Here is a 7,620-nt window from a genome sequence, read left to right as displayed (position 1 = left end):
TAATATACCGTATCAGATGCTATGTTCTGCGAGTTTCTAAAACAGCAAACAAACGACACCTGCTCTGTGTACTTAATTCGCAACAAAAAGAATCACCAACACATGGAAGCATGATGTGAAATATCCTTGACGAAAATGACTTATGAAGAATATATCTGAATGGTTCCTGCGGTGTTAGGGCGAAAGGGATCCTGATTCCGGAGGCATGAATCATCTGCTCACGCCTCGAATTGCACCACAATCAAGGCGTGGACGATATTTAAAATATATTGACTTCATTTGAATTCAAAAGATAGCTCTTGTGTTAAATATTGATATTTAGGTTAAATTTCGAAAGAGGCAGTATTCAAACTTTTCGCTTCGTGAGCAAAAACGAAACGTAAAAAATATCTATGAATTTTCTCGATCCAAGCGTTGTTGATCATGTAAATTTACTGAGAGTACGCTGGCATGGAGTATCAATATTAGTAATTCTATTACCAGTTTCAACTTCTTCATTATATCGTGAACACAGTGAGCTTCGACACAAGAGATTGCTGCAACACAAGTGGTATGCGACGTCGGTAGCTTTGTAACAATCTCTCATTGAATTGAAATTATTGAAATATTTTACTGGTATCGACGCCATTACGCGGTAATGCGACACCCCTATTCATGGTAATAATAAAAAAATTGGAACTCAGAGTACAAGTCCGAGTTTTACACCCATCTAGACTGGTGTAATTCTTAGCAGAGTCGATGAGAAACGAATAACTTCTACTTTTCTGAAGTAATCAAGAAGGTTTTGCCCAATTGTTTTACTTGCTCAAGTGGTCATCATTTGAATTACTATTTTTTCTGCTTTTTCACAATTGTCAGTTTTATATGGTAAACTAGGTCGAAATACGTCACTTTTTAACTAATTGGAAGTAGCTGCTTTTACCTTTATTTGAGAATAAAACTAACGTCCATACTTTTACCTCTACCTGAATGACAATGGACACTACTTTGAATTACTCTGATTCAGATCCTGCCATGGTTGCCTTGAATTTCGAGAACTTTAGACACTGCTCTGCAAGAATACGATACTGATAAGCTCAAGAGAGTTCATGTCCCAGTCCATGATGCCATTTCTTTATTAGTTCAAATGGTATATATCATTGTAGTGGCAAATATGTTATGCTGGGTAATGTGTATTAACAAATATGTGTGATAATATCATTGGCCTTGTAATAGTGTCCATTCTCAAACGGTAGTGATGATATTTGATTTATATTTGTTTGGACTCTTCACAAACATTTTACAGCAATGCAAGGTGTCGACTGTATGCGTTTAGTTACCGAGTTGGTGTCTTCTTTCTCCCGCATGTAATCAAAACCCATTTCCGGTTACAACTATACGGAAATATCCGATCATAAATCTGTGATAATATCCGAATCCGATCCGACTGTCGCAAAATTGTCAAATATCTGCTCCAAATCTGATTTTCGTCAGTAGTGTTATAAGGCCTCCTAAGGGCCCGCCAATGAGATGACGCCACGTGTCCATCCACGCCCACATTCAAATTTGAATTTTCCCGCCATTTTTGTTTCTATTTTTTAAATTTTTACTTTTATTTTTTAAATTCTGTCCGTCATTCAGAAATTTCCGCAGGATGTAAACATACCCTCTCCTAGATTCGAACTGATCACCGTCTGACTTATAGAGCGGAACAGCAACCACTACACTATCGCGCCGATCTAAATTCCTCGTCTGTATTGTAGGTGTTAAATGCTATCAGCTGTCAAATAAGATAGAGCACAAACATTGAGCACACATTTGTAATATCTTACCCATCACCATTTATTAGATGGAATATCTACATGATAATAAATGCGATAATGTTTTTGGTCGGCCTTGGTAAAAGGCACTGCTTTCATTTCTGGTCTCAAGAAAACCGAAAGGTTAGCTTTTTCCGTGGTTGGACGGATTTCCACATTTGTCTCGACTTTCGGCAATGCGCGTGATCGATAATGACCAAAATAGGCTGTCATTGCTTCGTCATCAGAAACAGGCTCGGTTTTAATTCCCGCTGTTGGAAAGACTGATACGCCAACGCTCAAATCTTCTGATTTTGCGTTTTCGACTTTAATCAGCTTGTACAAACGAGCATATTCAACTAGCAGTGATGCTATATCGATACAGTGCAGTATGTATAGCTGGATGCTAACCAATTCACATTTAACAATGCGACCCGCGCACAATTATGTAACCCGATTTTCGTTGAATATTGACGACCCCGACAAATCGAATGAGTTCTTTTCCACAGAAATCTATCAGGCAGTTGTCAGTCCAATGGGCACGAACTTGAGATTCCGTGGGGTTAAATTCCAAATCAAATAAGATCAGAGTATCTCTCCGCGCTTTCAGGATTTGGACTGATGCGCAACACTACAATATGTGGCCACACAAACCTGTATACACGTACAGTTGTTACTTGTAGTGCCATCGTCGCCCGCCAATGCGATGAACTCCCAACAGCTGACACATAGGGCTTCAATCTAATACCAGCATAACTTTTACAGGTCGAGAATAAGGGTAATTTAATTGCAACTTAAACGCCTGCGGCGACTATAATTCGAAGATTGTTTCGCCTCGAGGGTCGGATGAAACATTATGAATCCATTCGCGTGACGCGCTATGGCCAATTTAGGATGATGAGCCAAAACACGTAGGCGAGTGCATGTAGATATTAACTATATATTTAGAACAAATCAAGTATTGATTTCATGATAACGTACTCGCGTCAAAACATTCACCTGGAATCTGGTTACAGATTTGCTGATGGTACCTGCTGACAGCATCATAACCATGTGACCTTTACTCACCCATCAGCTAATGTCTTACTATGTTACTAAAACATGCTTTCTGCATGTTCTTTTGTGAAGACAAACGTGATTTACTGATGTCCTAAATATTTTAATAATTTAGCTACTTTATGTGGCAGCTCATAATTTGAAATCAGCAACGACTTCACTACATTATGAGTCTTACATTTTACGTTACTCCCTACGTTCAAATAGAAATACGGTTTGCTTGATTCTTTACTGAAAAAAAGCGTTTATATTCAACTCGTTGCATTTTAAATTGCTTGGAGTCGTGACGGAAGTTACGAACGAGTTATGCCTACTGCCCAGTGAACCTGTAGAGGCGCGATCTACTTAACACGCACATGGATCGCTTATTCCCACTAAATCACTAAGAGTAATATACGTGCTGGAGTTGTCAACCGAAAATCACATTTAAGATACGAAATAAGTCATTGCCATTTTAAATTTATGGGATGTTTATGAACTGCCTTTGAAATGCGTTGGCCCCGAAGTCGAGTCATTGCACCAGCAATAAAGTATTATAGTAAGTTTATTCAGGTCGATAAAATTATTATATTTTTTGAATACATTTCATCAATATCTTGATGCTATCGTGAGCCGCTAAAATGTTGTCTGCGTGCGATCCGCTGACCGTAGTTTGCTCATCCCCGGTTTTCAGTAGAAGTATAGCTATTTCCGACGAAGTAAAACGTTACTCGACATTGCGCTGTTGATAGTGGTGAGTAATGATATTCGTTTTCTTTCGATAATATCAAACATGCGGACTCATGTCCAGGGCCGTAACAGCACTTCGTCAGGCCCCCCCCAAAACTTTGGTCTTGGGCCCCCCATAGTGTTATAGACCGAACGTCTGGGGGGCTTCGCCCCCCAGACCCCCCTCCGGCGATACACTGTTTACCACTATTCATCATTTTCATTGGGAGTTTCTTTAGTGAACCAGCTTTAGTGGTCTAAGCGCTCTAAGCGCGCAAAATTTCTAGTATTAATGATTTCATCGGTCAGTATGATCGGGAATTGCATACATTGTTGTCAATTTTTATCTTCTCTCTGCTCACGTAATCAGATTTGCCGGTAGAGCTGAGTGAGGTGTGTTTGAAAAGGTAGGACCACTCAATAATAATTAAACATCTTCGGGCGCATACCCGTTGGCAGGAACAAAACAGCACCTCGTCAGGCCCCCAAAAACGTGGGTCTTGGGCTCCCATAGGGTGATAAAACGCCCCCCCCCCCATCACGTTGTTCGCGTTTGTCACGAAATTACCCGTACTGTATTGTGAGCCAGCGCGAAGCGCGAAAATTTTCGATAATTTATGATAAAATCGGTCAATCAGATCGGCGACTGCATATATAATATGCTATCAATATATTGTCCTCTCTACTCACGTAATCAGATTTGCCGGTAGAGCTGAGTGAGGTGTGTTTGAAATGGTAGGACCACTCAATAATAATTAAACATCTTCGGGCGTATACCCGTTGGCAGGAACGAAACAGCACCTCGTCAGGCCCCCAAGAACGTGGGTCTTGGGCTCCCATAGGGTGATAAAACGACCCCCCATCACGTTGTTTACGTTTGTCACGAAATTACCCGTACTGTATTGAGAGACAGTGCCAAAATTTTCGATAATTTATGATAAAATCGGTAAATCAGATCGGCGACTGCATATATAATATGCTATCAATTTATTGTCTTCTCTACTCACGTAATTAGATTTACCGGTAGAGCTGAGTGAAGTGTCTTGAAAACGGGAGGGCCCGTAAATAATGATTGAACGTCTTCGGGCGGGCGGAACCGTTGATATGACTTCGTTACATGATGTTATTTCGTGACTTCCAGTCTGCTATATCAGAAAATATAGAACCGCCCAAACTTGGGCTTCTAAACTAAGAGAAGCACACGATTTCAAATTGGTATTTCTTCACTGGCATAAAGTTTTCCCAGCGGGATGGTATTTGTCTTGTGAGGTTCAGATTGCAAAGACAGGAACATTCGGCGCCAGTCATTTAGGCGCCTATGGACAATTAAACCTAAATGTATTTTGTATGTATAGCGAAGTCTTTGATCTGCATAACGGCATAGATTTTTTCGGCCAAGCTTTTCTTGATGCCAATCGTTCTGGCACACTTCTTGGAGTCGCATGTTATATGGCCTAAAACTTGATTGTATGTCTTGGTGGGTCGTGGCGCGGTAATGGCCCAATACCCAATAAGAAAGATAAATGGCTACGTGAATTCGCGCGCAGCGCGAAAAATTTTTAAAAAAATTGCATAAATTTTCAAAAAATACTCTATGATTTATGCTAATTCACGAAATAATTTTGGGCCCCGCATCGAGCTCGGGCCCCCCCCAATTGGGGGGTTTGGGGTGCGGCAGTTACGGTGCTGCTCCTGTCGAATTGTAATTTTTAGAACTCTAATGTCGCATAGCGGAACTTTGTAAAATATTTGATTTATTTGGCTATGTTTTCCTTAAGATAGCCATTCAGCATCGCGAAAATTCATTTTGCAATTTAGAATAAACTGCTGTCCTTCATGAAAGCCGTTGAAAAAGCACTTTTCAAAATTTGACTTTCATGACATAGTAAATTTCTACTCAAGTACAAGAAGTAGCGATTGCGCTGTTGATCGTAGTGAGTAATGATATTCGTTTACTTTCGATAATATCCAACATGCGGGCTGATGCCGTTGGATAATTTTTAGAGCTCTAATATCGCACAGCGGAACTTTGCTAAATTTTTCAATTTATTTAGCTATGTTTCCTTTGCGATAGCCATCCAGCATCGCGGAAATTCACTGTACAATTTAGAATAAACTTCTACCTTTCATCAAGGCCGTTGAAAAAGTACTTTTTAAAATTCGACTATCATAGCATATTAAATTTCTAATCAAGTAGAAGAAGTAGCGATTTTACCGTGATTAGAAAATAAGTATTATGGGTCCAGTTTTACCTAAAACCTGAAAAGTCAGTCTAAATCACAACAAGTTATCTGATACCTTCCGAATGACGAGATCGAATAACCCTGAAAAATGAATAATAGTCATAATATCGAGTCGCGCATTGCTATACATAAAATTTGTTCTGACATCGGCCATAGTGATCATTTAGAACTGGATAGTCAAGAAGTCGAAATTTCTTCGATGCGCCTAGTGCTCTAATTCGAGTGCTGAAATCCATATCGACTATATTTGTTATAATTAGGGCAAGTTTTTGCAACTTTTGCACTTTTTTTACAGCTTCCGGCAGCTTCCTAAATACTCGTAAGATATGTAGAATGCTGTTTTAAGCTATTTGACGGAATCTTAGAGTGCAACTTTTTGCAACTTTTGTCCATTTTTTTTCATGCAATTCTTTGCAACATTTTGCAGCTTTTTCAATTTTTCATGAAAGTATTTTCGGTTTTGGTGAAATACACGGCCAAATTCGACTGAAACACCGTAAATCAGCACCGAAGTACGGGTATTTCGGGAGCTGGGCCGATAAATTGATTTTTTTGTTAGTCAACCGAGCAAAAAGTGGTGTTTTAGTGCAACTTTTATCAAAAATAAGTAAATAAATGCAACTTTCCGCGGATTTAACTGCAACAAAAGCTTGCCCTAGTTATAATGATTCGAGTCGAGTAGTAAAATTTAATTTGCGAGCAATGAAATTACAGTAATATAGTTATATGACCGATACGAAATTTGGTTGACATTTCCCTGGAATAGTAATCAATCCGAAACATTAAGATAAATAGATAATGTCGAGGAAATATAAAAATATCATTAACGGGGTATGTATTATGAAACTGGAAATATTGTATTTGAGGTAGCCCGAAATTAGTTTCTAATTCGCAATTTCAACCGCATCGGAAGTTTTACATAAAAATAAATGAACAAATACTTTGACACTGAATTCAGTAACGTAAATCTCTGAATGAGTTTCCCTCGAATAGTAATCAATCCGAAACATTATCACGCAAGGTTTGAGAAACAGCCAAATATCATTAAAGCGGTATGTATTGTGAAACAGGCAATATGTTCTTTGCGGTGACCAGCGAATATGTTCTAATTGATAATATCAACCCCATCGTCAGTCTCTCATGAAAATGAACGAGCAAATTCTTGGATCCTACTTTTCAAAGTAGCTTGGATCTCTGAATGTGCTCTGACTCGCTGTTATCATCAAACCATGGAATTATCACGAGTATTACCATCGATCACTGAAGAAAAGGATGAAATTATATCCGGAGCATATTCCTTGGCCAGGAATTTTATCATGTACCAATTGGACGGGGCAAGCCTTAAGGCGAATACGAAAGCGGAGAGAACCTTACGACGAGTTGGTGATGAAATGTTCGAGCGACATCGAACCGTCGTAAAAGCCCTCTCTAAACGTCTAAGATACAGTATTGTTGAAGTCGATGAAAAATATGAAGAATATTCTATGGATGAGCGGATGTTCCTGGTGATAGCTGATGAAATTTTTAAAGATACCCAAGAGAATTGGGGTCGGATTGTCTTTCTGTACGTGCTCGGTAGCATTCTTGCTCACAAAAACAAGGATGAGCATCGCGGGGAGAATATAGAAGGTATCATACAGTCAGTCGGGAATTACATTGGTAGTAGAAGACGAAAGTGGATAGGGGAAAATGGAGGATGGGCGAGTGATTTTACATGACCTTATGGGGATTTAGGAAATATCATTTAGCTTGAGGTACTGTGTATCTGCTCTCCATAGCCCATATCATCTATCGATACTGAAACTTAGCTCGCACATCACAATTCCGTTTTCAAT

At 39.3% G+C, this 7,620-nt stretch overlaps 2 protein-coding genes across 4 annotated transcripts in view; both read left to right on the top strand.

The window, feature by feature from the left end:
* Nucleotides 1–7,620, top strand: part of LOC145445865 (neuronal pentraxin-2-like) — a 540,218-nt gene that overhangs the window by 410,866 nt on the left and 121,732 nt on the right. The window lies entirely within an intron of this gene.
* Nucleotides 1–7,620, top strand: part of LOC145445854 (cytochrome P450 4V2-like) — a 416,089-nt gene that overhangs the window by 340,783 nt on the left and 67,686 nt on the right. The gene's annotated exons all lie outside the window — the stretch shown is intronic.

Source organism: Botryllus schlosseri, chromosome 9, assembly GCF_051294905.1.
Source record: "Botryllus schlosseri isolate E-star chromosome 9, Bs_hap1, whole genome shotgun sequence".
Lineage (NCBI taxonomy): Eukaryota > Metazoa > Chordata > Ascidiacea > Stolidobranchia > Styelidae > Botryllus > Botryllus schlosseri.
Note: the sequence above shows the minus strand (reverse complement) of the source record. Positions and strands in the feature narration are given on the sequence as shown.